Here is a 22,377-nt window from a genome sequence, read left to right on the forward strand (position 1 = left end):
CCGTCGGAGTTCTGATGAGGACGAAGTAAGTACGAAGGCGGGCTGCTGACCTTGAAGAAGTAAGTGGGTCCTTTTGGCAACACAGGGGGGTTCTCCTGCATAGCTGACAGAGGAGTCTTCACTCCACGAGGCACATAAGTCTTAAAGTGATTTCTGGACTTCTTTTTGACTATCGCACAGTGTGTGACAATAGGTCGGGCCCCCACAACGGAACTCATGGGGCATTTTCAAGATAATTTCTGAGTAAGCAACATCGCCATTACAAAATTGTTAATTCTTTATTTATATGCACCATGAATACTACGCATTTATTACCACATGGCACCGCATACAAATAAGGCGTTCAATACATTCACTAAATGCCACGCTCCGTCCTCACTACGTTATTATCCGTATAGAGCACGGACACCACGCTCCTAAGTCACCTAAAACATTGTGCTGCAAATAAGCATTTTTAAATGTTATCTGTCTGTATGTTTGTTGTCTGTTTTCCTCCCCACACAGGAATGCGCCATTAGAGGAAACCATCCTCTACCACATAACGCATCTTAGCGTGTGCAACACATAGATGGTCTCTAATATACCACTTTTTTAGACCACCACTTAAACACCTATTCACTTAAGGTCCCGATGAAAGCCAGCCAAATAAAGAGAGCATGGCTGAAACATGTTGACCAGTAAGGATATCGGAGCTACTAAAAACCTCAGTTGATATCCGCCTCTCGTTTTTAATCACAGCCAAGGGCCCAGACATTAAAATAACCTCTTTTTGTTACTCGGGACCCCACCCCGGACAGTTTTTTAACCCACATCCATTCACTTGCACTGCACACTCACTGCACAAAACCTGCTCCACTGTATTCAGGCGTTAAAGAACACCTGAGGTACACTCAGTACCTTGGGTAGGACCCAATGATGAAGCATGTCACCAACTAGGTTGTTGAGTGAAGGTCTTCTAAAAACACAAATGTGTTACCCCTGTACAAGCATACACTAGGAGCACCGATATTATAGCTAGTTCTCCTTGATTAAACATTTATACACGGGGAAGTGAACTGGCTCCAGTACCTTTCCTCTCTCTCCCATTTGATACTTGTAATAAAAATGTTTACCCCTCTGCTATCCAACAGTTATTCTACTGTTGTATTCAGTAGAGTGGGAATAGTAATTTTTACCCCTCCGCTATCCAACACTTTCCATACTGTTGCACTCTTTGGAGTGGGAATAGTAGGTTTTCCCCTCTGCTATCCAACACGTTCCCTATTGTTGCTCTCACTGGAATGGGAACAGTAATTTTTACCCCTCCGCTATCCAACACTTTCCCTACTGTTTCACTCACTGTAGTTGTAAATGTAATTATTTTGCTATCCAACTCTTTCCCTACTGTTGCACTGATTGTATTGGAAAATTGAACGTGGAAATATTTTTTAATAATTCATGTTTTAATTTATTATAGAATGTTTTTTATATATTTTAAATTTTTTATACATGTATATTTTCTTTTTATATAACTTTAAAGTTTTAAAATAAAGTAAAGATGATAGTTTATTAGTTATTTTAAAGTAAATATATATATATCTATGTATTAATGATAATGTTTGTGAGTTTATCTTTTTTTAACCCCTTCCATGCTCATGACGGAACGGTTCCGTCATGAGCCACGGTTGAGCTGTGCTCATGACGGAACCGTTCCGTCATGAGCCCGCCCGCGCTCGAACCCTTCAGCACCGCGGCGGAATTCGCCCAGCGCTGAAGGGGTTAAATAAATTTTATTTGTTATATTTTGTTAACATTTATATTAAGGGGCCGATTCCAATCATTGAAAAAGGCTGTACGAATAGTCGTACGGAGCGTTTTCTCCGTACGACTCGTACCAGGTAAACTCATTCTACAACCTAGGAATTACGCTTCGTACAGAAAGCCTTTTTCTGTACGAATCGTACAAAAGACCCTACAGCAAAAAAATACCCACGATTCCGATCCGGAACTGCTTGTACGCGACGTCCGTACGTATTCCAGCAGCGTTTTCCGGCCCAGCAAGTACGATTCGTACCGACGTCACTACGTACCTCGCTGTGACTACGGGAGCAAAAAACTGCCGGAAAACAGAACCCTACACCACGGAGCCCCGGTATGCGACGTACAGCCATGAACCCCATCGTACGTGTCATCCCGGTCCTCTTGGCCTACGACCTGGTGCACCGCACCCGACGCACACGCAGCAGAAGGTGAGAACAACACCCAGGGGCTGGGGGGGGGGTGAGGGCCAGGAATCATACCCCATAGCAAACACAAACCTATAATATGGAGGCCACACATTACCCCCAGGGTCTGGTCACTTGGGGGGGCGTGGCCAGCAACCCCTGCGTACCGCCACAAGGAAGTGGACGTGTACGGTGCCTACCACACGTACCCCTATGGCACCATGCCAACAGTGGTACGGACCGTACCCACGCATGAATGCGTGGTTACGGTGCGTACCACACGTACCCCTACGGCGCCATGACAACAGTGGTACGGACCGTACCCACGCATTAATGCGTGGGTACGGTGCGTACCACACGTACCCCTAGGCACAATGACAACAGTGGTACAGACCCTACCCATGCATGAATGCGTGGGTACGGTGCATACCACACGTACCCCTACGGCGCCATGACAACAGTGGTACGGACCGTACCCACACATAAATGCGTGGGTACGGTGCGTACCACACGTACCCCTAGGCGCAATGACAACAGTGGTACGGACCATACCCACGCATGAATGCGTGGGTACGGTGCATACCACACGTACCCCTACGGCGCCATGACAACAGTGGTACGGACCGTACCCACGCATGAATGAATGGTTACGGTGCATACCACGCGTACCCCTTCGGCGCCATGACAACAGTGTTACGGACCGTACCCACGCATGAATGCGTGGGTACGGTGCATACCACACGTATCCCTACGCCACCATGACAACAGTGGTAAGGACCGTACCCACGCATGAATACGTGGGTACAGTGCGTACCCCTACGGCCCCATGTGTACTCAGGTACGGACTGTACCCACGCACACATGCGTGGGTATGGTGCGTACCCCTACGGCCCCATGAGTACTCAGGTACGGACCGTACCCACGCATACATGCGTGGGTACGGTCCCTACCACACGTACCCCGTTACGGCAGCAGGAAAATTTGGATACGAGGCGTACACACACCAGGAATGTGGGCATAGAGGACTGGCTCAGCATGTTACCTTCATATTGTTGTGTGTGTAGGTCCTGGCCAGCAGTGTACAGCTCCAAGGGGGTGCGTGGGTGGGTACAGAGGCCTCCCTGCAGTGCCCAGACATATGAGGGGTGGGTGCAGAGGACTCCCAGCAGTGCCCAGACATATGAGGGGTGGGTGCATATCACTACCAGCAGTGTCCAGACATATGAGGGGTGGGTGCAGAGGACTCCCAGCAGTGGACAGACATATGAGGGGTGGGTGCATATCACTACCAGCAGTGGACAGAGATATGAGGAGTGGGTGCAGAGGACTCCCAGCAGTGGACAACCATATGGGGTGGGTGCAGAGGACTCCCAGCAGTGGACAAACATATGAGGGGTGGGTGCAGAGGACTCCCAGCAGTGCCCAGACATATGAGGGGTGGGTGCATATCACTACCAGCAGTGGATAGACATGTGAGGGGTGGGTGCAGAGGACTCCCAGCAGTGGACAGACATATGAGGGGTGGGTGCATATCACTACCAGCAGTGGACAGAGATATGAGGGGTGGGTGCAGAGGACTCCCAGCAGTGGACAGACATATGAGGGGTGGGTGCATATCACTACCAGCAGTGGACAGAGATATGAGGGGTGGGTGCAGAGGCCTCCCAGCAGTGGACAGACATATGGGGGTGGGTGCAGAGGACTCCCAGCAGTGCCCAGACATATGAGGGGTGGGTGCAGAGGACTCCCAGCAGTGCCCAGACATATGAGGGGTGGGTGCAGAGGACTCCCAGCAGTGGACAGACATATGAGGGGTGGGTGCAGAGGACTCCCAGCAGTGGACAGACATATGAGGGGTGGGTGCAGAGGACTCCCAGCAGTGCCCAGACATATGAGGGGTGGATGCAGAGGACTCCCAGCAGTGGACAGACATATGAGGGGTGGGTGCTGAGGACTCCCAGCAGTGGACAGACATATGAGGGGTGGGTGCATATCACTACCAGCAGTGTCCAGACATATGAGGGGTGGGTGCAGAGAACTCCCAGCAGTGCCCTGACATATGAGGGGTGGGTGCAGAGGACTCCCAGCAGTGCCCAGACATATGAGGGGTGGATGCAGAGGACTCCCAGCAGTGGACAGACATATGAGGGGTGGGTGCTGAGGACTCCCAGCAGTGGACAGACATATGAGGGGTGGGTGCATATCACTACCAGCAGTGGACAGAGATATGAGGGGTGGGTGCAGAGGCCTCCCAGCAGTGGACAGACATATGGGGGTGGGTGCAGAGGACTCCCAGCAGTGCCCAGACATATGAGGGGTGGGTGCAGAGGACTCCCAGCAGTGCCCAGACATATGAGGGGTGGGTGCAGAGGACTCCCAGCAGTGGACAGACATATGAGGGGTGGGTGCAGAGGACTCCCAGCAGTGGACAGACCTATGAGGGGTGGGTGCAGAGGACTCCCAGCAGTGCCCAGACATATGAGGGGTGGATGCAGAGGACTCCCAGCAGTGGACAGACATATGAGGGGTGGGTGCTGAGGACTAGCAGCAGTGGACAGACATATGAGGGGTGGGTGCATATCACTACCAGCAGTGTCCAGACATATGAGGGGTGGGTGCAGAGAACTCCCAGCAGTGCCCTGACATATGAGGGGTGGGTGCAGAGGACTACCAGCAGTGTCCAGACATATGAGGGGTGGGTGCAGAGGACTCCCAGCAGTGGACAGACATATGAGGGGTGGGTGCATATCACTACCAGCAGTGGACAGAGATATGAGGAGTGGGTGCAGAGGACTCCCAGCAGTGGACAACCATATGGGGTGGGTGCAGAGGACTCCCAGCAGTGGACAAACATATGAGGGGTGGGTGCAGAGGACTCCCAGCAGTGCCCAGACATATGAGGGGTGGGTGCATATCACTACCAGCAGTGGATAGACATATGAGGGGTGGGTGCAGAGGACTCCCAGCAGTGGACAGACATATGAGGGGTGGGTGCATATCACTACCAGCAGTGGACAGAGATATGAGGGGTGGGTGCAGAGGACTCCCAGCAGTGGACAGACATATGAGGGGTGGGTGCATATCACTACCAGCAGTGGACAGAGATATGAGGGGTGGGTGCAGAGGCCTCCCAGCAGTGGACAGACATATGGGGGTGGGTGCAGAGGACTCCCAGCAGTGCCCAGACATATGAGGGGTGGGTGCAGAGGACTCCCAGCAGTGCCCAGACATATGAGGGGTGGGTGCAGAGGACTCCCAGCAGTGGACAGACATATGAGGGGTGGGTGCAGAGGACTCCCAGCAGTGGACAGACATATGAGGGGTGGGTGCAGAGGACTCCCAGCAGTGCCCAGACATATGAGGGGTGGATGCAGAGGACTCCCAGCAGTGGACAGACATATGAGGGGTGGGTGCTGAGGACTCCCAGCAGTGGACAGACATATGAGGGGTGGGTGCATATCACTACCAGCAGTGTCCAGACATATGAGGGGTGGGTGCAGAGAACTCCCAGCAGTGCCCTGACATATGAGGGGTGGGTGCAGAGGACTCCCAGCAGTGCCCAGACATATGAGCGGTGGGTGCAGAGAACTCCCAGCAGTGGACAGACATATGGGGGTGGGTGAAGAGGACTCCCAGCAGTGGACAGACATATGAGGGGTGGGTGCAGAGGACTCCCAGCAGTGCCCAGACATATGAGGGGTGGGTGCATATCACTACCAGCAGTGGACAGACATATGAGGGGTGGGTGCAGAGGACTCCCAGCAGTGGACAGACATATGGGGTGGGTGCAGAGGACTCCCAGCAGTGGACAGACATTTGAGGGGTGGGTGCAGAGGACTCCCAGCAGTGCCCAGACATATCAGGGGTGGGTGCAGAGGACTCCCAGCAGTGCCCAGACATATGAGGGGTGGGTGCAGAGGACTCCCAGCAGTGGACAGACATATGAGGGGTGGGTGCATATCACTACCAGCAGTGTCCAGACATATGAGGGGTGGGAGCAGAGGACTCCCAGCAGTGGACAGACATATGTGGGGAGGGTGCAGAGGACTCCCAGCAGTGCCCAGACATATGAGGGGTGGGTGCATATCACTGCCAGCAGTGGACAGACATATGAGGGGTGGGTGCAGAGGACTCCCAGCAGTGGACAGACATATGAGGGGTTGGTGCAGAGGACTCCCAGCAGTGCCCCACTCCCAGGAGGATGGATGACATTCACACACTGCATGACACACCACATGTGGGTGTGAGAACATACAACACATGCATACACACCCATGGCGGATGCCCCACAATACACACCCTGGGCCCGATTCACAGAACTAACTTAAGACAAAATCCTAAACTTACTACCATTTTCGTATTCACAGAAGGTACTTACTCATTTTGGTATTCACAGAAGACACTTACTCATTTCGGTATTCACAGAAGTTAGGAGTCCTAAGTTTAGGACTCCTAAAGGCCTTCTGTGAATCCCGAAAGTCTTAAAATTAGGATTTTTCTCAGTTTAGGGGTCCTAAACTTAGGAGTCCTAACTATACTACTACTAAACTGAGAAAAATCAAAATTTTAAGGCTTTCGGTATTCACAGAAGGCATTTAGGAGTCCTAAAGTTAGGCATCCTAACTTTACTACTACTAAACTGAGAAAAATCCTAATTTTAAGACTTTCGGTATTCACAGAAGGCCTTTAGGAGTCCTAAAGTTAGGACTCCTAACTTCTGTGAATACCGAAATGAGTAAGTGCCTTCTGTGAATACCAAAATGAGTAAGTGCCTTCTGTGAATACCAAAATGGTAGCAAGTTTAGGATTTTGTCTTAAGTTAGTTCTGTGAACCGGGCCCTATGATTTTATGCCAACAGACTGTATAGTCATGGAAATGCATACTAAAAAAAGTTAGCCAAGGGGAACACACACTGTCACGCACATCACAGGAGTGATAGGAATGTCCAGGTGCTGGTCCAGCCACCCAGATGTTGTCTCTCATGTAAGGAATAGGGTTCACTGCCACTAGATACAATGCCGACAATTGTGAGTCAGGTGCCAAAATACCCTGCATTACACGTGCCATGTGTGTGTTAGGGCGTGATTACACACATGCATAGTGCTGAAAAGGAGCAATTGGTCCCTGATGCCATTCCTACATACACAAAACACAAGTACAGTGACTGGCAAGTATGGCACAGACGATTCAGCAGGAGACATCGGTGAGCATGCATGGCCATTGTTGAAGGGATCCGTCACCAACAAAGAATATGTTGACACAGGTCAGCACAACAATTGTGCAACTGTTTGCAGGGAACATGTCAGGTGCCACAGAGGAAGGAACACTCCTTGGGACAATGTCTCACAATCCAAAGGAACACACACTACCAATTAATATTTTCACAGACATTGTGATGGCACACAGATACCATGGTCCACCTCATGACCTTCACACTAAAACATTTCTCAGAACCCTAACACATTACCAGAACACCAACTTCATGGGCCTCATCACCAACATCAAGTACCTGAAATGCAATTGTGTGGAAACTAAATCAAAAGGCTTTATTCAGTACACCAAAAAGAAATTGTAAGAAGACACTATTTACAAAGGCCAATGGCCAGTCCATAGTTTGAGTCCAAGGGTGGAAGTATGCGACTGTGTCCACCCCTACCTTGCCTGCACAAAGTCACCTCAAGGTTTGTCGACCGGGGGCATCATCAGTGGGAGTACCAGGCACCGCAGGGACAGGAGTGGGTTGGGTAGGTGTGGTGGGTGCAGGGCTGGACGTATCCACCACAGGGGGTGGGGCAGCGCCAAAGGTGGTGGTGAGCAGCTCGCTGCACACTGCTACCAGGGCATCCAGAGGAACCCCATGCACCGGAAGAAACACCAGGGCCAACGGAGGGGGGGGTGTCCGAGGGATGGGGTGCAGCGCTCTTGGGGGAGTTGGTGGACAAGGGGGGGGACTCAACTCCCCTGGCCGGAGACTTCCTCAACCGCTTGCAGGGTGGTGTCACAGTGGGTCTGAGGGACAAACTAGCCATGTAGGTCTCTTTGGGTGACATTTTGGCAGGGGAGCTAAGGGGAGTGGATTTGGAGGAAGTGGGTCGTGAGGACTGCAGACTCTGACTGTGGCTGCGTGTCTGCCGTTTGCCCCCAGACCCTGTGGGTGTGACTACATCCCCCTGAGTGTGCGTGCCAGGAGGTGTGCGCTGTGTCTTAGTTGGGGGTGTGCTGGATGTGTCTGTTGGGGTGTGTGCCTGTGACTGTCTGTGTGTGCTTTGGACATGCATGGGAGAAGGCAGTGTGGATGGGTCTGGGGTAGGGGGGGACGGAGCGCCGCAGGAGAGACACTGCTTCCGTCAGTGAAGAGTCCATGGACCGCAGAAACCTGCGTTGCTCAGTCATCGTTGATGACATGCCCTCCACGAACGACACCAACTGTGTGAGCAGTCTAGTGTGTTCATGGAGGACATGCAGCATCGATGCCTGACCAACCTGCAACTGCCACAGTGTGTCCACAGACTCTTCACTGAGGGCAGCAGGGGTGACAGGGGCAGGGGCTGCGGTGCCTGGTCCGAAGGAGACACGGTGGGACAGAAGGGACAGGAGCAACTGGGAGGGCGGAGATGGCAATGGAGGAGGCGGGTACAGATGGTGGGATGCTGCCAGATGTTGTTGCATCCTCCGCCTCCTCAAGGATGTCAGCCTGGGACCCGTCGGTGTCGTACATGCTCTCGCTTCCGGACAGGTCCTCCGACTGACTCCCCTCGCCCTCCGTGCCACTGTCTCCTGCTGACTCCACAGCACTGGTGGCACTGTCGCTGGGTCAATCCTCAAGGTCCATGCAGGTGTCTCCCTCGCTTGTGGATGATGATGCTGTGGGCAAGGAGAAGAAACCAGAAAGCATCAGTCACCTGTATACATCTGGCACATGAGCACAAGAACAATAGGTCACAGTGCATATCAGGCAATGCATCATGAGTAACAGCTGGATTACTGCACACATATGTAAGCCCTGTACTGCCCAGTTGGTAGACCCACCATGCCACTTTGACACCAGGAAACTCAATACACAAAGGCCACAACTTGAATGAGCAATACACTGAGAAGCTAGTGTCTGTGAACCGGTGAGCACAGCAATACAATGAAGTCATGACACCTCTTGTTTACCCTGAAGTAAACAGGAGTGGTGCACTCAAGGTAAACTAACACACCTCAACACTCAAGGTGTGACCACACTGAGAGACCTGTAAGTCCCTTGGAACACAAAACAAATAAATGTTGGTACCTTGGGACTCACAATACTTTAACCAATCTACATGTTTGGGATGTGCCAATTAGCCATTTCGTGAAAAGAACACTGATGTGCCTGCATGCAAGATGTTGCACAAGGCAGTGCACACAAAAGTACATTGACACTGTCATTGAAGAAGCTGCCACCTTTTCGGAGGAGCCACTGTTAGAAATAGATGGTGTTGCAGAAAGTACATATACATGGGCCCACAGAGGTCTTGACGTCTTGACACTCGTTAGTTTGTATCACCGACAACTAATGAGTCTCACAAAATCAAGACCACCGTGGGCACGTGTATATGGAGAATCTGCAACACCATTTATTTATAACAGTGGCTTCTTTGAAAAGGTGCCAGCTTATTCAATGACAGTGTCAATGTACTTTTGTGTGCACTGCCTTGTGCGACATATTGCATGCAGGCACATTAGTGTTCTTAACACAAATCATCAAATTTCCACATGTTAAACATGAACAAAAATTGACAAGTGCTGTGAGTGCCAAGGTACAATTATATGAAGAGTAACAACTTGAATCATGTCAGTTGTCACCAGGCCATCCGTCACCTGATTACACAGTTGCCTACACATATGACCTACTGCCTGTCATCTGGAGTGGCACACATGTCCACACCCAGGACAATGCATAAGCTAATGGACCTGCAATTGGGTGGTAAAAAAGACCAGCTGTACTGTGGGGACACCCTCATGGCAAGCCAGAATGGACACACAGATGTCAGCACAAAAAGTCCAAACTGCGTTGCATCTGAACAACACACGTGCAAAAAATGTATGAGCAGTGAACAGAGCCAGTCTGACCAGGAGGGACAAGGTGCGGCGGGCACCCAGGAGGAGGCAGACAACACCGCCACTGCCATCCCTTATGGGTCCCGTCGACCCGATGTGCCCACAACGGCAGGCCAGGCTCATGTGGGCAGGGGTGGCGGAAGTGGAGGCAGGCGGAGGCGAGAACCTGACCAGCCAGCTGAAGGGACCGGTATGTCACACATCCGCAACATCATGGAGGCATACCGGCGTGACACCAGGGTGATCAGCCAGGTAGTGGTGGTCCTCACAGAGATCAAAAACCAGCAGGCCGAGCAACACGCCAGTCAACAACAACACCAAGGACAGATGGAGGCAAGACTGGCTGAGCTCCTGGCGGTGCAAAGGGACATAAGCCATTCACTCCATCGGATCGCCGACAACATGGGCAACCCTCCCTGTGACACCAGGCGCAGACCAGCACCAGCCACAGGGAGGGAGGAGGAGGAGGATTCGTCCGACGGAGCGTCCCAAACATCGTCAAGGCCTGCATCTGAGGGTCCCCGGAGGAAGGTTGGTCTCCCACGGAAAAGACCGTGAGAGGCAGCGGGCCATCCACATCTCCCGGGTCACCTGGCCTGGAACCTGGCCTTCATGTGAGACAGCATCACCTCATTGATTGACATCATCTGCCACATGGACTTGCTGGTCACAGTCTGACCAATGATGCCAAACACTGTGGGCTGGACTTTGATGACTTCAAATGCCAAGGATCCCATCTCCCCCTGTGAACTTTGGATTCTATGGTCCCTACATTTCCCCATTATCTGTGCACAAATCACGCCCCAGAGCTAGAAATTAAAAAATTAATAATTTAAATTTCATGTTGCAGTCATTTAGCATGAGTCCACAACATACGTGTGGGGATATGTCAAAGTATGCCTGAGTGTGGAACTAACTCCAGCCATCCATACACTTGGATCTGAGTCCGGTCGAGGACACACATGGCTCACAATGTATCTCAAAATACAGACATGGAGCCCAATTCTCACCCGTGATGGCCTCAAGCTGCTGAGGGGGAGCTTGCTATATTGCTCTGACAGACCAATTTGGAAGAGTTACATGAAGGTGTAGAGGTCATGGGTCATGTTGATGTGCCCGGGGAGGGAGTACCAGGTCTGTTTTGTGAGGTGGGTGAACTATCTCCTGCATGCAGATTTTATGTGGATGTGATGAACGGTGGCCAGGGCAAGGTGGGCTGCATGGAGTAGGGCCAACGGGGTTTTGGATGACACACGTCCAAGGTTGGTTCGAGTCTGGGGTTGTGGACTGCCTCCTGAGTGTGGGTGAGGAGTCTGAAGTTGATCATGCAGCACGCAGTGAGCCATTGTACCTCTCTCAGGTGGACGGTGATGTGGCTGGGGCGGGGGATGTTGCAGATGAGGTGTGCAGATGCACCCTGGATGTGGATAAGTTCTCCTGCATGTTTGCTGTTGTCCTCTGTAGAGGCCGGTGCTGTATTTGAGCCGGCTGGTGTCCTGGTCCAGGGGCACGGTCTGTCTTGCCTTGGAGTGGATCTATCTGGGGGTCATCAGCAGCATGTGGAGGGTGTTGCAGCATGAGGTACAGATGTTGGTGAGTTGCATGTTAATTGTGAGCAATGGGTCCATGATGAACACAAGCTTGCCTGCGTGGCCACTGGGTGCTGGTGCGGTGCACAGACCAGTGGGATGCAAGGAGTTGACCCAGCCGTAAGGGGACAATCCTCAGATGATGACCTCTGTCCTGTCCAAGTCCTGCCTCAGATGGCTGATGTTCAGCCATTCATCAACGGATCTCATGCCTTCTTGAAGTTTGGATCTGGCAATGGCTGGCACTTTGGTGACTTTGAGGAGCAGCTGGGTGTCAATGGCATACCAGATGATGATGAGGTTGTGTGCGCATGTGATGGTGGAGAGGGGGGTCATGGAGACATTGAAGATCGTCACGCTGAGAGAAGAGCCCTGTGGTATGGGCCAGATGACCCCAGTGTACTACATGTTGCAGGGTGGAGGCAGACTCCCTGGGCCTTGCTGGTGAGCTACTTCCTGATTGAATCCTGGGCCCTCCTCTGGATACCAGTGTTGAAGATGTGTGAGCTGACAGTGTGGTAGCACATGGTGTAGAATGCCGTTGAGAGGTCAAGGGTGGTGGCCTCACCATTGTTGAGGAGGGCAAAGTAGTCGTTGGTGGTGGCAATGATGACGGTTGCAGTGGTGTGATTACTGTTTAAAACGGTCTGGTGCCGGTTGGCTGGAGCTGGTTGCATGTAGGAAATTGGTCAGTTGCTTGTTGAGTGTCTTCCTGGTGACATTTGCTGGGTAGGGAAGTAGGGTGATGTACCAGGAGATCCTGCGGTACTGCCGTCCGTTGTTTAAGAAGGGGCTGGGGCTCTGCATGCCTCCTGCACCCATGGAATGTGGCTAACTCAAAGGAGACATTCATGACGCACTGGACGTGGGCTTCAAGGATGGCGAATTATGTGGTTGAGATGTTGTGTGGGAAGGGGCCTGATGGAGAGCCAGAGTGGATGGTGCACATGATCCCGGTTGTGTACTTGCTGCTGACGGGAGTCCATGACCTGAGAGGGGTTTGTCCAGCGGATAATAGTGCTGTCTGCCTCTGTGTGCCAAGGCTATTGTGTATGGCCATGAGCGTGCAGTGGTACAAAGTTGCAAGGGATGGGATCTGCCTTGCAAGGGTGGGGTGTCTTGGATGGAGATCTGCTGTCAGTTCACTCACAATGCTGATGAGCTCCTTGATGTCATGTGTTTGGGTGTCTCGGCACTATCTGAAGTATCTCCACTTGTCCTTGCTGATGATATGGTGATGGCTGTGTGTGGCGTTTTCCAGGGCTGTAAGGTAAATGAAGGTACTTTGTGTTGCAAGGTTTGCACAAGAGTCCAGCTCGATCTGTATGAGTCCAGTAGGTCTGCCTTGTCCCAGGTCGCTTCATTGTTGTTGTGCTTCACAGGAAAGTCCGTCAATGTGGCAAGATTGTTGGATCAGTTGCTGATCCAGTATGTGAGGTTGCAGGGTGTGGCGGTGGTATTGTTTTGAGTGTCCCACACAGCTTGTCTGTGGCGACTTGAATCAAGCATCTTTGGGGGATCGGTAGCGGGGTGTGTGGCACTGTGTTGCTTGTTGGAGACGTGGATACAAATGTTGATGGACCAGTGATGGATGGTGGTGTGTGTCCCCACCAGCAAGAAGTTACTGGCCCCCAGCCACATGTAGCCTGTGGAGGTGAGGGCCTGCGTGCAGATGTACGTGTTGAGGCACATAACCTGGTGGTACTGACAGGGTCTGGTAGGCTGGGCAACGCTGTGTAGGCAGTTGGAGTAGCACACTCAGCATGCGAAGGTGTCGTGTGTGTGCTTAGGGGTTGCCTGATGGCAAGAGGATGATTGTCATGAGGACATTGCTTGGAGAGTGGCTGCAGCATGAGCCTGTTGTGTGACGTGGGTCATGCAAAGACTAGAGGGTCGTGCACTGTGCATGTCCGCCGGGGCCCCCCCCCGCCATGGTAATGTGGCGGGGGGAATTTGTGAGCGGGTGGTGATTTTTAGCGGGCGGATAGCCACAGCCATACGGGCGGTGGCGATCTGCCCGCTATACTAATGACCCCCCTGGTGTTTTGCACAGGATCAACCCATGGGTGAAATGTTTCAGATGTTTAAAAGAAGGTGAAGGGAGCTGGTGTCATATTATGTGCGATTGTCAAAAGATCGTGGGATATTGGGCCTCTATTAATCAATATTGTACACGTACATTGACTATTGTTTTTGCTCAGGATGTTCAAGCTATCTTATTAGGGTATTCCTCAGACATTAGTATTCGGACGGGAGATCAAAAGAAGTTGTCTTGGTCACTTTGATAACTAGATCCATAATTTTACAGAATTGGAAATCTGAGGTACTCCCCACTTTTGAACACTGCTGAAGATAAAGGGTTTAGAACTCTGCTTAGCATTGCGGTCAGGATCTTACACCAAATATCATAAGCGTCGGTAAGGGCTATATACATTTTGTTGTTCTGAGAAATATCTGCATTTGTGGATTTTTATAGGACATAAGTAGGAAAACTGAGTGGTTCTTGTTTATTTAGTGTATTCTTTTTATTTCTTTGCTCTTTTTACAGATATATGATGTAATTATGTGAACTCTTCCAATAAAAAATACAAAAAATGTATGTTTCACTGGAGTTCTGATTTTCTACTCTCTCTCTTCAGTGACAAAATAAAAGAACAGTATGTTACTTCAGCATATAATTGTAACTGGGAAATTCTCACACTTGGAACATTGCTATACCTGCGGATTTACAACAATTTTCTCAGTTATCTCTTATATATTGTATTATGCAGCGTACAAACAGAGACGGCAGTCTGAGAAAAGAAATTAACTGGTTTGGGAAGCAAGCAGCTGCCAAATTGTTCTCTTAATATAACTTTAAAACAAACGACTTCCTCAAACATCTTGTGAGACTAATCTGACTTCCTGTAGAACTTGTCTGTGCCTTGTTTCACCACATTATCAACTTTTGAGCACCATGTTGAAAGTATTCTCCTGCCCCATGTTATTAAGGAAATCAACTTTAATTTTCTCAAATGTCACCATACCTCTGCAATTTTACATAGAACTTGTATAAAGCAGGTAATGTGGTTATTTCCTGTGACAGGCACAATTTGCAAATTTTCATCTTCATTCACAATACTGACAGATAATCACTCGGGCTGCATGCAATTCAATGTTTTTTTGCCTACCATGCCTCCTCTGTTTGGACCCAGCCATATGCAAATCATACTTGATCCTGCTCCAGTTGGAATAGTCCAGCACAAACTGCCAGGCCAGGCCCTCCCTGAAATGAAACACAAGCAACCCAGGAACGGTTTCACCCTTATTAGGGCTCATCTGCCAAGTATAGCTTGGTTCCCGTGGCACATTGAACACTCTAACCACATCTGAGCATACCCTCACACTTAGGGTATCAAAAACAAGGTGATGGGTGACATGCTTGCCTTTGATTCATCCACAGGCAATCACTTGGGCTGCATCCCAATCCATCATTTGTCACCCACAGCTTGGACCCAGCAATATGCAAAACAGTCTTGACTCTGCTCCAATGGGAACAGGCCAACCCAAAATGCCATGCCAGGTCCTGCCTGAACTGCCACACAAGTGACCCTGGACTGGTTTTGCCCTTATTAGAGCTCATCAGCCATGGCGAAGTCACAATCTAAACCTGGAACTTGTCTTAGCTGGTCCATACACTTTGGGCATGGCCGTAGTAAATAAAGAATTATATTGGTTGATTACAATAGTAACTGGCCTGATGTTAGGCTTGTGGATCGAGCGGATACTCGTGAAGACATCAGGTTTGTCACCTTTGTTTTTGAAAGGGTAGGATGTCTTGGTTGATGAGCTAGTTAGATAAATTGGGTTCATCCAGTTTCAGATGAAATGAGGATTTTATTGGATGAGGTAGGTGAAAGATATGTCTGGGCATCATACTGCCACTCCTTGATAACTGTTTAGTTGAATGATTCAATAGGGTACTCAAGGATAATTTACAATGTTTCTTGGAGTAAGCTGGCATGCATAATTTTTTTATTTGCTGTTTGGTTAACACTTCCCATATAGCTCAACTTACTTTGAAGCTTTTGCAGTATGACTTTTCATTTTCACACATTCTTGGAAAGGATAATGTAAATGCAATATGTTGTCCAGGTTGCCCGTGTGTGATCAAGATATGAAAGATCCGGAGGGAGACATTGAGAGTTGTTTCATAGCTGCAATGGATATGCCTGAGTATGAAGCGTGTGCAGAAAAAGAGTGGAAACAAGCAAGTAAGGTTGAGGCTGTGTTGAAAAAGGTTCAGGATTATATTATTAATGGCTGGCCAATAGAGAGGTGTGTACACCCAGATATTCACTTTTCCTGCAAAATTGCTGAGGAACTGTCCATTGAGGGGGTTGTTGTGTTGAGAGGGGACAAGTGTGTTCCCCCAGTGCCAATATGTTAAAAGCTGGTTAACATGTCTCATGAGGGGCATTTGTGGACTACATTGACACTATGGGGCCGATTCACAGAACTAACTTAAGACAAAATCCTAAACTTACTACTTTTGGTATTCACAGAAGTTAGGATTTTGTTTAAGACAAACTTAAGACACACTTAAGACAGTCTTAAGACAGACTTAAGACAGTCTTAAGACAGACTAAGGACAAACTTAAGACAGACTTAAGACAGACTTAAGACAGATTTAAGACAAACTTAAGACAAAATCTTAACTTAAGTCTGTCTTAAGTCTGTCTTAAGTCTGTCTTAAGACTGTCTTAAGTCTGTCTTAAGTTTGTCTTAAGACAAACTTAAGAGAAAATCCTAACTTCTGTGAATACCAAAAGTAGTAAGTTTTGGATTTTGTCTTAAGTTAGTTCTGTGAATCGGGCCCAAAGAGAGCCAGAAATTACTATTGGTGGCCTTCAATGGACAAGGATATAGACAGTGAAGTCAACGAATGTGTAGTGTGCAGTAATTTAGAGAAGCCTTAGAGTGGTGTCGCCATCTTTGCAACCTATTCAAAATCCTGACAGACCATGGGCTAAATTGGGAATTGATATAGTTGGACCATTCCGTTTTCTGCCACATCATTTGCATTATGCGTTTCTCCCAATGTGGAGGAAGCTGTCAAGTTCATGTTGTAGTTTTATCCTATGACAACCCACTCTTTCACACAACAGTCGCCATTTAACCTATTAAGGGGATGTTTTCCTGCCTCAATGCTGTATCCCTCTTGGTTGCTTAGGTCTGTTAAGCACAATGTTATTGATGATCGGAATATCTTATACGAAAGAGTGAGTGAGAACCAAAAGAAACAAAAGGAAAGATATGATGCTAGAAGCTGGGTAAAGCATGTGTCTTTTCACAAGGGTGATTTGGTGCGGGTAAGAAAAACAGGTTTTGTGAAGAAAGGAGAGGCCAAATATGGTGTTCCAGCTAAGATTAAAAGGGTCTGTAGAAGTGCAGTTTGTGCGGAAGGGGGACATTGGTGGAATGTCGGAAAGATTGTCACAGTCACTGATGTGAGAGGTTCCTCGGAGGTTGAGTTCAAACAAAAAAAAAGAGGGAAAGGTTGGTCAACATAATGGCTCCTTGGAATGTTACTCAGGTGCCATACCCCAGTCACAATTTCAGTCAAGTTTCATAAATAAATACATAAAATAAATAAGGGTCTTCTGAGTTATCAGGAGTTGAGTTAAGAAGATCTACCCGCAAGAGATTTGTGCCTAAGAGATTAAGATGATCACGTCATTTGCATGATGTTATATTTATTGTGTCTTTATTATTGGTTTATGATGCCAGTTTGCGATAGAGCTGTATCAGTTCTTTTCATAATTCCACTGTTATTTGCTGTTTGGGTAATTTAGTTTAGTTGTGTTTGTATCATTATGATAGGATAAAATGTGTAAAGCGCACTAATACCAAAAGGTGTCAAGGCGCTATAACAAAACAAAAGGACCAGCAGGAGAAAGGTGGGCAGTAGAAGGAAACTAAGATGTGAAAAGCCAATTTTTTAGATGGTTTTTAAAAGACAAGAAAGAGTCCGCATCCAAAATATAGTTAGGTAGGGAGTTTCATAGTTTGGAGTTAGTTTTTGTTAGTTATTTATTTTTACATTATTTCTGCTAGTTTTCTTATGTTATGTTGTGACTGTTGACATGGAACGTGTGCCATGACATCATCTCACTGCTAGTGCTCCTGAGGCTGTGTTCCAACTGTGACAGTTGAGACAGCCTTTGAGAGGTGAATAAGGGAGTGGCCATTATCATAACTACGCAGTTTTGAATAAACCTGACTTTATTCTACTTACGTGGAGGCGTGATCTTTACAAATTAATTTGTATTAGGCTGCCATACCATATTAATACTCATTATTGTACGAGTTAATACTGTTTGAGTTTTGGGAGGTAGGCTACTAAGATATATTACACCGCGGATGTAAGAGGAGATGTTTAAAAGAACCTAAATGCAAAAGCGACAGGATGAACATACAGTGGTGGTGTAACACGAGGCGTAGATGGTGAGAAATCATGATCAAAGTTCTCCAGGCCTTCCTAGATAATCGAGAAGTTGTTGGAGGGTGCAGTGGAGTTGAATGATAGGACTATGTAGAGTATAAGTGAGCTTTTGAAAGTTGAGGGTAGATTTAAAGAATCTCTGGAGAAATTATTACTGAATGGAGTGGAGGATGCAATTGAGAATCATGGTGAAGTTGATCAAAACAAGGAATGCAACCAAGAGAGGCAACTTTAATATGTGTAATGTGCCCAGGAAGATTGAACTGTGTATCAGTGTTTTCTTTCATATGTGAGTGTGTGCATGTATGTGTGCTGTTTGCTTTGAATGGAGAGAGATGTGGTATGTTTTCTTTATTATGTTGCATGTATCGAAATGCTTTTTTTGCCATGGAACGTTTCAATTACTAGAATGCTGCACTTTGAACAAGGGCAGTTACTTTCCTGCTGTCACAGCTGTGTGCTAGCTTTATTCCTGTCCATAAATATTCTTGTCTAGTCAACTTGTTTTAGATTTTTCTCTGTGTTAACATACACATGCAGGTTTGGATAAGTACAATTAAGGGTAGCATATCTTAAAGGATTTTCTATTAATTGGATACACTAATACATCCAACTTCGTTTTGCCTTCTGGAATTCTAGAAACGTTGTACATGGCAAAGTACAGATCTAAAACCATCTCATTACCTACATGTGACTAACTTAATAATGTAAATGAGGTGGTCTCCCTGACTGGCATATCAGATTCAACTGGCATTTGCTAATTTACTTACAGTGCAGTATACTGAGAATCATGAATATGACAGAATGTAAGAAAAATGATTAAACTTGGTCTATAAAAAGATTTTGCATATCTAGCTCAATATCATTTGGGGAACAGAACCAAAAGCACTAGTTAGGCATCACAAAAAAGAAAAACAAGTCGAGTGGAAGTGTGTTCAATAGTATTGGAAAAAGGAAAGTACCCCTTTCCTGGAAGATTTGGAGAAGAGTCTTGTAAGTGGTGATGAATTAAGCGAGGAAAAATCGCACCTTTCCTAACTTCTTTTTTAAAGATGTAAATTCTGTAATGAACAGAGAAATACGTTTTCTAAGGAATCTGTAACTTTTTTTGTACAGTTTTATTTAGCACAAACTTGACCCAAAGGTATTGAAGTGCATTTCCTGAGCACTGGTTACATTAAACAAGATCACCATTCACTGTTTATAGGGTTGGGAGAAATTAAGTGATTTGCCAAAAATCAAAGGATGTTGAGCCTACGCCGAGACTCGTAGCTGGCTCCCCGGTTCCACAGTTGTTGTAAATGAAAGACGCCTGGTCCATGTAGGTTATGTAGGTTGATTTATTAAGATAAATGTTATCATCAAGAGCCCCTCCAGGAAGAGCCTTCCTGCTGCTCAGCCCACCCTCCAACTAACTCTCTCACTTACCAACATTCCACAGCATTCCCACACAACAATATTCCACAACCACAGTCACACTGGCTGAGCAGCAGGTATAACAAATCTCCTTTCTTTACACAGTAAAACATGAGAACTCTTGCATGAATGCCTACCATGTAGCAATGAGAACTAATGCGAATGCATGAAAAATAATAGGTGGAAAACATTTCACACACGACATGTCATTACACACTAATTGCAAATGTGCATACAGAGGACAGATAAAAAACATTGAATGCAATTTGCACAACATGTTGTAACATAATACTTGCAAACAAAACGTCTGTAAATAATAATAAGAATACTCACCCTCATCTTCTCCCTTTCTAATCAGACAACAACACACACTCTATCACACCACAAAACCTCAATCCAACCCCTGATACCACAAAACATGCCAGCTGGCCAGGCTAACATAAAAGGAACAAGTAGAGTACCAACCACAGGGCGCGGTAGAGACCGTCAAACAACTGCAAAGAAAATGGAAAAGCTGAAACACCTTGGCATACCACTGCCTCTTACCCTAACCCTTACTAAGGGTGGAATAAAACTCCAATAACATGTCACATTTGGCATAGACTCTACCCCTCAACCTTACCCCATAAGAAGAGTGTAACACCACTCCACATCCATCATTTGGCATCAACACTGCCCTTCACTCAAACCCGTAGTAAGGGTGGAAAACCCTGCAATCACATGTAATATGGCTTCACTCTGCCCCTCACCCTTACCCCATAGGCAGGGTGGGAAAAAAAGTCCACACTCCATACACTATTCATTTGTCATCTCGCCTGCCCTTCACCCAAACTCGTAGTAAGGGTGGAATAAAATTCTAATGACACATCAAACCTTCCACCACTCATGCGTTGGCTTAATACTGTCCCTCCCCCTTACCCCATAGGAAGAGTGGAAAGAAGACATTAATTTAGCTTACTCTCTGCCCTTCACCCATTCCCCGTAGGAAGGGTGGAACAAAATACAAAACAATCACCACACATGAACAAATCAACAGTGTACCTAAGAACCATAGGGCCCATATCTCAGGCACCTACCAACTTGGCCCAAACATGTGCAGGTCTTACTCCAGCACAGTAACCCAATACCATATGGGTAGGAAAGACACTCTTAATAACAAAAGCTTCAATTCACAATATGCACATACGTACCTGAAGCACCAAACTCAATATCTGCATGATAATCGCTCACAAACATCAAATTTACCCAACTAAATCCATACTGTGAACACTCAAGTTACACAAACTAATTCACACGCACTGCAGAAGTATATGCATATAGCACTGCACAACTTCCCAAAAGGTCAGAAGGGAAACAGCACTGATTGATCCACCAACAAGAGTGTTAGACCGCCTACACCCCCACACGACAAGAGAACATTTGCTATCCATGGAACTAACACCTTTTCCCCCAAATCCTTTACAAAAAATAAATAAACAGTAGTCACAAGGAATCAAGACCTTCCATGTCCATTCAGAACAACAACATTAAATCCTCTTGACAAAGTCATTTTGCCAACTTTCCCAAAAAATCAGCGTAGACAGAACTACCAGGAAAGTTAGTTAAAATTACGTTGAGTTGCTTTCCAGCTTTGAAGGCCACACGGACGCGCAATCCTCGTTGAAACTCCATGCCAACGCTGAAAGCACAAGCAACCACCAAAGGATTTGTGAATCCAGCTTTTCCACATCTCCGATGTCAGCTTTAGGAGAGCGCGGCTTGGGCAAAAGTGCAGTTCCAGGGAAACATACTTCCTGGACCACCCCAGCTGACAAATGGCAGCAAACACATGCTAGGAGTGCGCCAGGTGGCTCCAGTCACATATGTGCTGCCCAGCATCACGATCCAGAGCTCCTCACGATTACTGGAGGTCCCGATGCCTGGACACACACTAGCTACCAAGGAAACATAGCGCGCAAGCAAATGACTGGGCTCGCGCTGGCTGCCAAGTTCCATGAGTGCGATCAAAAACCGTTAAGGTAAGTGCCTTCCCATTTGTATTTTTAAAGTGAGCCTTGTACAACGGTTGATCACAAAAATAATTGACATTACAGCCAAAGACTGAAAAAAAACGTCACCTGAAGGGCTGTAAATGTCTCATTCCATGAGTCTTTTACAGTGCCGGGTCTCAGGGTGAAAGACTGCTTAGCGTAACTGCATTGTCACCCCCACAAATATGTAGGTGTTATCACCAGCACCTTTGTTCAGCTTGAAATTTGTTGTTGCTCGTATCTTGCAAGTGTTCCAATGCTTTGAACCTCTTAGACGCAATAGGGATGTTCAGAGTCGTCTCCACCTGCTGTTGCGTTCTCTCTATTGGGATACTACACTGCTAGTAGTGCTTTCTTTCTCGCAGGCAGACTCCAATCCACAGTACGATTGTGTAAGTAGTTCAAGCCTGCCCTGTAGGGCTGACCAATGATGAGGTCTCTGGTGGGGATGAGGGCTGCAGAACTATATTATGCACTAGGTACTTTCATTTAAAGTTTGTACTTGTAAAGGTTTTATTGAAGGTTATTCCTTCTGTAGTTCCTTCAGGCTCTAATTTCATGTAGGTCT

Source organism: Triturus cristatus, chromosome 3_2, assembly GCF_964204655.1.
Source record: "Triturus cristatus chromosome 3_2, aTriCri1.1, whole genome shotgun sequence".
NCBI classification, from domain to species: Eukaryota; Metazoa; Chordata; class Amphibia; order Caudata; family Salamandridae; genus Triturus; species Triturus cristatus.